Raw genomic sequence first — 8822 nt, forward strand, 5'->3', positions numbered from 1 at the left:
ATATTTTGATAAACAAAGAAATAAGCTTGCTTGTTAGATTTTGTGAACATTATATGCCTAGGTTTCTAGAGTCTATATTTTTGCCTGTTTTTAAAGATGTTGCAACTTGTTCTGACTGAGTCTTTGGTGTAAATTAGAAACAACAATTAAGATTTTTTTTGTTATGCCCAGGGCTGAAAACTTGACGTGCAAGTGAAAAAAAATATTTCTCTCTATATTTGCACATGAAGAAAAACTCTGCTATGTTGGTCAGTTGAAATGTTAACGTATTTACACCTGCCAGAGTTGCCATCTGACCAGGAAAAAAACCCAGTCTGGACTGCTCCTGTGCTTTTAACAGTTGTGTGGTCTGCTGAAACTGGCTTTTCACAGCTTAATAGTGATGACTTTGTTCAGGGCTGGCTAAAGATATTTGGCTGCTTGAGATGGACAAGATGGCGCTCCTTCCACAGTCAATGTACAGAAGTTGCCAGACTGGCAGTTGAATCTTAGTTCAACACCGGCAATGAGATAGCAGCAGGCTAGTTTAAGGCCCTCTGGAATGGTAGTGTAGCATGTACCACTCTATCCTCCAAAAAGAGGAACAGCCAGGAGGACGCTACTGCCACAGCCCCTGCCGCCCCCTCAGCATTTGCCGCCTGAGGAAGTCACCTCACTCTGTCTGATAGTATGGTTGGGTGTGAGCAGTATTGACAGCTTCTGTCTGCAGATCAATCTCCTATTAAAGACATGGTATCAGGCCTGGTAAAAACAATGTTGACAAACTGGGTTAGAGCCTCACACTCCACAAAGTTAACCCAAATTTCCTGATATATTCATTTATTTCAGGTAAATGAATTATCTAAAATATCTATCTATCTATCTATCTATCTATCTATCTATCTATCTATCTACCTATCTATCTATCTATCTTACATGGGTTCTTGTGGTCTAACAAGCTCTACTAAAGAGTGGTTATTTGTACAATAACCTCCTGCAAATTAATCCCTTGTACGAGTCTCAGGGCTCATTCACACCAAGCAGGATATTCCACTACGAAAGCAGTATATAAAAGGCAGGAGCCACACTGCTGCTTTGTAGCAGCATTGAAGTGCACTGACAACTGTTGGGGCGCATGACACATGCCATATACTGCTTTCATACCACTTTCATAGTGTTATGTCCTGCTTGGTGTAGATATGTCATGGGCCCCAACAGTTGCCAGTGCACTTCAGTACCGCTATAAAGCAGTAGAATAAATCCTGCAGTGCACTTCAATACCACTATAAAGGAGCAGTGTGGCTCCTGCCTTTTATATATCACTTTCATAGTGGAATATCCTGCTTGGTGTAGATGAGCCCTCAGACACCAGAGGGCACTCTGGTCCTCTCTAAGGAATAGGGATGGGTCTCTAGATGCTTATGGCGGCAGGAAGATCTTAAATAAAATAAAATGCATTCAAATAAAATAAAATGGAGTAAAGATATTTTAAATAAAGTTTAAATTTAAATGAAATTTAAATTTAAATAACATGTAAATAAAATGAAATAAAATTTACCTCACAGCAATGTCCCACCCCTGCCAGAAGATTATTTAATATTTTCAATTTGTAATCTGCCAGTCAGCTCTAAATTGTACGCATCCCCCCATCCTGCCGCTGCCTGTCAGCGGGGTGGGTGTTTTACAAGAACTTCATTTCAGATACAGAGCATTCATTTTCTTAAAATGTACTTTTGGGGGACGCTGAAGTTCCTTTTCTTGTTATCAAGTTTCTGAAGTATAATCAGGCTTAGTGCTGCCAGTTAGGAGGGAAGAACTTTGCTTGAAAAAACGGTTACGTTTGTATGTACATGGCTGAAGAAACAAGAGTGCTAACTTTGAACATAAGAAATTCCCTTATACAAAGGCCGTAACTAGACCTAAAGTTTATCCCAGGATCATCCCGCGTTCGTCCCTGCCTGAGCGCTGGATGCCCTGTGTGGCACTTAGATGAACAGGTTTGACTCCAGGACAATCCTGAGATAAACCTTAGGTCTAGCTACGGCCTAAGTCAGTTGTTTGATCCAATAGTGTATACACTGGGGTGTACAACCTTTTGGGGGGTTGTGAGCTGTATTGGGTGACCTATCAAGGGTCTCACAAACTACACTGGGCCTGTTCGCAAATAATGGCAAGCCACTGTTGGTTAATTTCCTTGTGGGGATTAGCAGAGTGTGCCAGCAGCCATTTTGAGTATGGAAGCAGCAGCACACTTGTAGCTTGCTGTGTCATGGGAACCCAGTATTGTGGGTTGTTTGAGTGGGCAAACAACCCTCAAATAATAATCCATAGCTTGTTTTAGTGTTATTTTGAACCACCGTGTCATGCAAAAAGGGTGCCCACAGGTACTTGGCAAGAAGAACACCCATGGGTGTTATTCAAAAAGGGTGCCCAGAGATACCTGGCATGGCATGAGAGCCTCTGCAACTGAATTAAGCCATGGTGGGCTGTAGTATTGTACAAACTGGATCAATGTCTGGTAGCGGATCTTCCAGGGTTTCAGACTGGGGTATTTTCCAGCATTACTAGGGATTGCACCTGAGACCTTCTGCATGCAAAGCATATCCTCTGTCACTCAGCCTTGGCCTTTCCCCTAAAAATAAAAGTAAGATCCAGGTCCTCATGGTTCTGAATAAAGGGCTATTTTAAACAGGAAAGTAGGAAGCCACCTTATATCCAGTCAGACCATTGCTCTATCTGGATCACTGCTGTCTATATCAGGGATGAGGAACCTCTGGTCTGTGGGCCAGCTCCAGAGTGCAGGATTCCCTTATCCTGCTGCAAGCTTCTACTGCAGGCCACATCCATTCTCCCTCCAGCCCTGTGCAGGAAATCCCTGCTCTTATCTCTGATCACTAATCAGAGATAAGAGCTTGGATTTTCCTGCTGAGTGCTGAAGAAAGACATTGAAATGCATTTAAACTCTAAATGCCTTGTTCTTTAAATGCTTTTGAGAAGGTATTTAAAATCAAGGTATTTAAACCAAACCCATAAGGGAAAAAGTGTGGAAATCAGAGGCTTATGTATAAAAGGTCTGTTCCTGTGGCTTACTCTTGTGCAGGCATGCATAGAACAGAGCTGTGCTTTGCATGCTTGGTGGTAAAATGTCCAAATTGGCATGGATTACACCCAGTCCTGCCCAGTTTGCTTTGGCCCCACCCACTCCACCATTGGTCCCACCTCCTGGGCCCTTGGATTCACCCACTGCTGAAATGCAGACCCTGAGACACTCCCCAAATTGGAATTCGACCCAGGGACCAAAAAAGATTAATCATTCCTGGTCTACGCTGATTGTAAGCTCTAGTAGAACCGCTACCAGGCATTGATCCAGTTTGCACAATACTACAGCCCACAATCAGCGTAGACTTTCCAGGATTTCAATCAGCGTAGTCTCTCCAGGATTTCAAAGATGAGTCTTTACCCCAGCCTTACCTGGAGCTACTGGGGATTTAACCTGGGACCTTTTCCATGCAAACATATGCTTTACCACTGAGCTACAGTCATTCTTAGGAGGAAAAAATGTTTCCTTCTTCCCCGCCATGGCTTTTGAACCCTTACCCTAAGAACCCTTCTCTCTGCTGGCATCTTCCCAAGAGAGCTTTAAATATGTATTTGCAAAGGAGCTATCCTGGATGGCGTTTTCAGTTTGGAGCTGCTCGAAGTCCCCACTGGCCTTTTGATAGGTAGCGCTCTGACTCCTCCATACGGAAGCACCCTGCGTTTGTAGAGTCGCAAAAAGCTGGGTCCAGGTGCCCTGAGTGTTCATTGTTGGTAACAAGGATGCAAGCTGCAACAGACAAGAACAGGGTGCAACTTGCTGAACAGGGTTGTGAACGCCAGAAGGATTATTAGTTCCCAGAAATAAAAAATTTGGCTGGAATCCTGTCCAAATGCACATAGCTCTCTCTCTGTGTGTGTGTGTGTGTGTGTGAGAGAGAGAGAGAATGGAGGCTGGTGGCTCCAATGCCAGTGGGGTGGTGAATCCGCCCCAGGTATTTATTTATTTATTTATTTAAGCATTTTTATGTTGCCATTCAGCCAAAAAAGGCTCTCACAGCTGCTTACAAAAGTATTTCTTGACAGGTTTCAGTCAGAAACTCTAAAGGAGCTTCCGCACAATGGAATGGAATGGAACACAATGGAATGTCAGAAAAAGCATTTTTGGTGCAAACAATGAGGTAGATTTACTAAGAAGTTAAGCCCCCCCGTGTGTTCCATGGGGCTGACTCACAGGGAAGTGTGCCCAGCAAATGCAGCCTTTTTTGTCCTCGTGGATCGCTAATCATAAAGTATTGCTGCAAAATGCTGGGAGTTCTGTAAAAACTAGGGTGACCATATGGAAAGGGGGACAGGGTTGCTGTATCTTTAACAGTTGTACAGAAAAGAGAATTTCAGCAGGTGTCATTGGTATGCATGCAGCACCTGGTGACATCCCCTCTTCATCACAACAGTTAAAGCTGCCTGCATACAAATGACACTTGCTGAAATTCCCTTTTCTATGCAACTGTTAAAGATACAGGAGCCCGGTCCTCCTTTCCATATGGTCACCCTATAAAAACACCAAAGGATCTGGCAGCACCGTAAAGGTGAACAGTTTCAGCCTGGGTGAGGGAGAGCCCTCTGAATCACAAACGTCTGACGAAATGCATAATAGGGAGTGTTGAACCCACATTCACAGCTTTCTCAAAGAAAGGCACTGTGCACGTGTTTGAGGGTGCCCAAATATTCCAGGGCTGAAAAATAGGTTTTGCAGAGGAGGACTTAAGCCCTGGTAAAGTCTGACTCAAATAATTAATCCCTCTCCTGGGCCGTTTGTGTGAGAGGCTTTAAGGAATTAAGGAACAGGTTATTTTCACAGCCCCACCTGAATTCATATCCGCCTTCCTCTTCAAAGAAGTGTTTTCCCCCACTATTTACAGGTTCCAGTCCTAGAAACATGGTGTTGGCAAGGGACTTCAAAGGTCACTTAATTCAGTCCAGGAAATTATCTCTATCTCTATCTTTATCTCTATCAAATAGAACTTTTAAAGTTTATTGTACTAGCAAAAGACCATGACAAATACATCAAAAGGAAATATGTATACATATAGGCAGAAATACAAATATTTTGAACATCACAAAATTATACAGACGTATTAGGATTCACCATAGTTAAAACTCAGCTTTCACTTAACAGCCTGAATCTCTAAGGCAGTTTACGCTAATTTTGTCGAGGGGGCTGTTTTCATGGCGCTGGATTGGCATCACCTACCTCCAAACCCTTCATTTTTCATTTCCTGAGGTGGCGTCGGGTAATCCCAATGCCGAGGAGGGAGTGTTGGGTTTCCAGTGGCCATCCAGCTACTGGAGCCGCTGCCCCTTCCTCATCTTGATGGAAGGCGACCAATTGCCAGTCCTGTTCCACCAGGGACCACCCCCAGATTGGCTCTGGATTGGCTCTAAAGTGACGTCAGACGGTGGAAGAGCCGTACTGATGTTGCTCCCATTGAAAAAGCTGAGGTAAATTCAATGCGCAGCTTCACGGGAAAGCCCCACGGTGGCTGCAAAGCTGTGTCTGCGTCGTATGACTGACGTAGCGCAGATCTGCGGCTGATGTGCAACTTTCCCCATGTATAGACAGCTCCGAGGTATCTATTTTTTTTGCTTCCAGGGCAAACAGAGCCACTTGCTGTGTCACATAGCAGTTGGTGTCGCTCAAAAGAAAATGTTTCTGCAAGGGCATTCCTACATCCATGTGTTAACAAGGCTTTCAGGGATCTCTCTCTTGGGTCTGTCCAGGAAAATCTGCTGCCACAGCATAGTTGATAGGGGCACCTTTAAAACAGCAGAGGTGCAACATATTATTTCCTAGCACGGGGTTAAAGTGGTCGGGAAAAGTGTCATTTCTACATTCTTTTGTTTTTTCTATTTTCTTTTTGGAATTCCAAATTCCAAATCTTTATTATGCAACCAAAATAGGTTTTAGCCAACATCATCAACATCAACAATAGACACTGCAAGGTACAGAACAAAACAGAGTATTATAGTAGTTCTGTCACAATAATATATATTAATTACAGTCCTGTTAATTAATCAGGATATAAATTATAGTGGCCCATATCCTAAACCAGGTCATTGTCCTCTATCGCAGTTCTAAGTTGAGCTGCTTTAACTGCAAACCTAGCTATGCTTAATAGAATGGACTTAGAAGAATTTGTAAGTAAGTAAATAATTTTATAGAGTTTACAGTGTAGTAAGGCCATACTACCCTGAACACGCCCGATCTCATCTGATCTCGGAAGCTAAGCAGGGGCAGGCCTGGTTAGTATTTGGATGGGAGACCGCCTGGGAATACTGGGTGCTGTAGGCTCATTTCAGCATTCAGGTTGCTGTTAAATGCATGGCTTCAGTAAAACAAACACCAAACACCAATGACCCAGCTGTACGGGTATTATTCCCTCCCTCCCTCTGTGGTAGCCTGGAAGGAAAAAGAAAAAGATAACAGAAAGAAATCAGAGGAAAGTTTGAGATCTAGACCAGTGGTTCCCAAAGTGGGCGGTACTGCCCCCTTGGGGGCAGTGGGATTGCATAGGGGGGCGTTAAGAGGCAAGGGGGTGGCGGGGGTGTGTGCTCGAGGTAGTCTTTTCTGAGAATTATTATTATTATTATTATTATTATTAATTTATTTATATAGCACCATCAATGTACATGGTGCTGTACAGAGTAAAACAATAAATAGCAAGACCCTGCCGCATAGGCCGCATAGGCTGCCTATAGGCTTACATTCTAATAAAATCATAATAAAACAATAAGCACCAAACAGGCAGTATAAAAGTCAGAGCTAAATCAAGTTTTAAAAGCTTTAGGAAAAAGAAAAGTTTTTAGCTGAGCTTTAAAAGCTGCGATTGAACTTGTAGTTCACAAATGTTCTGGAAGAGCGTTCCAGGCGTAAGGGGCAGCAGAAGAAAATGGACGAAGCCGAGCAAGGGAAGTAGAGACCCTTGGGCAGGCGAGAAACATGGCATCAGAGGAGCGAAGAGCACGAGCGGGGCAATAGTGTGAGATGAGAGAGGAAAGATAGGAAGGAGCTAGACAGTAAAAAGCTTTGTAGGTCAACAGGAGAAGTTTATATTGGATTCTGAAGTGAATTGGAAGCCAATGAAGAGATTTCAGAAGTGGAGTAACATGGTCAGAGCGGCGAGCCAAGAAGATGATCTTAGCAGCAGAGTGGTGAACAGAAACCAATGGACTGATGTGAGAAGAAGGAAGGAAGCACCTCTCCAGAAGGTATTAAAACCCAGGGACGTTTTTATGGGAGAAGGTTGGTCCCAAGCCAAATAGGGGATCCACACATGTATTAATACCATTTAAGAAGAGTCCTTTTAAAGGTTAATTGCTATCCTGCACTATGGAGAGTGGTTCAGAAGCTCCTGGTTGCATTTCCAACATCATATTTGGTGGAATGTGGTTTTAGTGTGGTCTGCCTACTACTCTCCAAGCAAAGAAATCAACTCCAGATAACTACACGTGGTGATTTAAGACTCATGTTAAATTACTTTAAACCAGACATTGGGAAACTGGCATCAATCCATCACATTAAGAATTTACAGAATAGTGAGGTACTCTACCCTAGTTACTAAATGTGATATCTAATATCCTTGCTTAATGACTATCAAACTGAAAAGATGATATCACTGGATCAAGTTTAATTGAATAAACTAAAAATAGTTAATTGGATTTTGAATAAACAATCAATTAATTGTTACTGTTTTGAATTTTATTGTTATCTTCCTTAGTAGGTCATTGAAAACCACTATTCTGAATAATGATTTTTATAGTGTGTGTGTGTGGGGGGCACTGGGCATGGATTTGTGGAACCAAGGGGGCGGTGACCTGAAAAAGTTTGGGAACCACTAATCTAGACAATGGAGGCTGCTGGTGGCTCCAATGTCAGTGGGACAGTGGATCCACTTCGGGATTCCGTTATCCAAGGTGCAGAAACTCCTTGAGAGTTCTGGCTGGTTCTGACTGAAACCTGGAGCGGACTAAGCATCCCACTGACATCAGAGCTACCAGCCCCCACTGTCGACATTCCTAGATGTGGGAATGGAAAACTCTGGGGAAAGGTAAATGGATTATTTATTATTATTATTATTATTATTATTATTATTATTATTATTATTATTTTATTTATTTATCGCATTTATATCCCGCCTTTTTCCTCCAAGGAACCCAACTTTTGTAAACCGCCCAGAGAACTTCAGCTATGGGGAGGTATATAAATGTAATAAATAAATAAATAAAGGCGGCATACATAATCCACCTCCTCTCCATTTTATCCTCACAACAACAACCCTGTGAGGTAGGCTGGGCTGAGAGTCTGTGACTGGCCCAAGGTCACCCAGTGGGTTTCCATGGCCGAGAGGGGACTAGAACCCAGATCTCCCGACTCCCAGTCCAACACTTTAGCCACTACACCACACTAGAGGGGGGGGGCTGTCTATACACGGAGAAAGCCCTGCAGTTGCTGTGGATCTGTGTCACGTCGGTTAGGTGACGCAAGTGCAGCTTTGCAGCCACAATGGGGCCTCCCCGCGATGCTGCGATGTGAAAAAGTCTGGGATTTCCGCCATGTGACATTGCTCTGGGGCCGATCTGGGGTCAACTCGGGGGTGGAACCTGGTGGAAGGCGACCAGTGATTGGTCGCCTTCCGTTAGGAAGAGGGCAGGGGCAGTCCCGGGACCTGGATAGCTTCCCAGAAACCCTGCACTCCCTCTTCAGCGTCAGGATTATCTGACGCCACCCCGCAAGAGGTAAAGCACAG

At 43.6% G+C, this 8822-nt stretch overlaps 1 pseudogene; it reads left to right on the top strand.

Annotated features, from left to right (window-relative positions):
- Window positions 1-6248: 6248 nt before the first annotated feature.
- Window positions 6249-6367, top strand: LOC134408539 (5S ribosomal RNA; annotated as a pseudogene).
- The last annotated feature ends 2455 nt before the right edge of the window (window positions 6368-8822 follow it).

Source organism: Elgaria multicarinata, chromosome 13 (genome assembly GCF_023053635.1).
Source record: "Elgaria multicarinata webbii isolate HBS135686 ecotype San Diego chromosome 13, rElgMul1.1.pri, whole genome shotgun sequence".
In the NCBI taxonomy this organism is placed as follows: domain Eukaryota; kingdom Metazoa; phylum Chordata; class Lepidosauria; order Squamata; family Anguidae; genus Elgaria; species Elgaria multicarinata.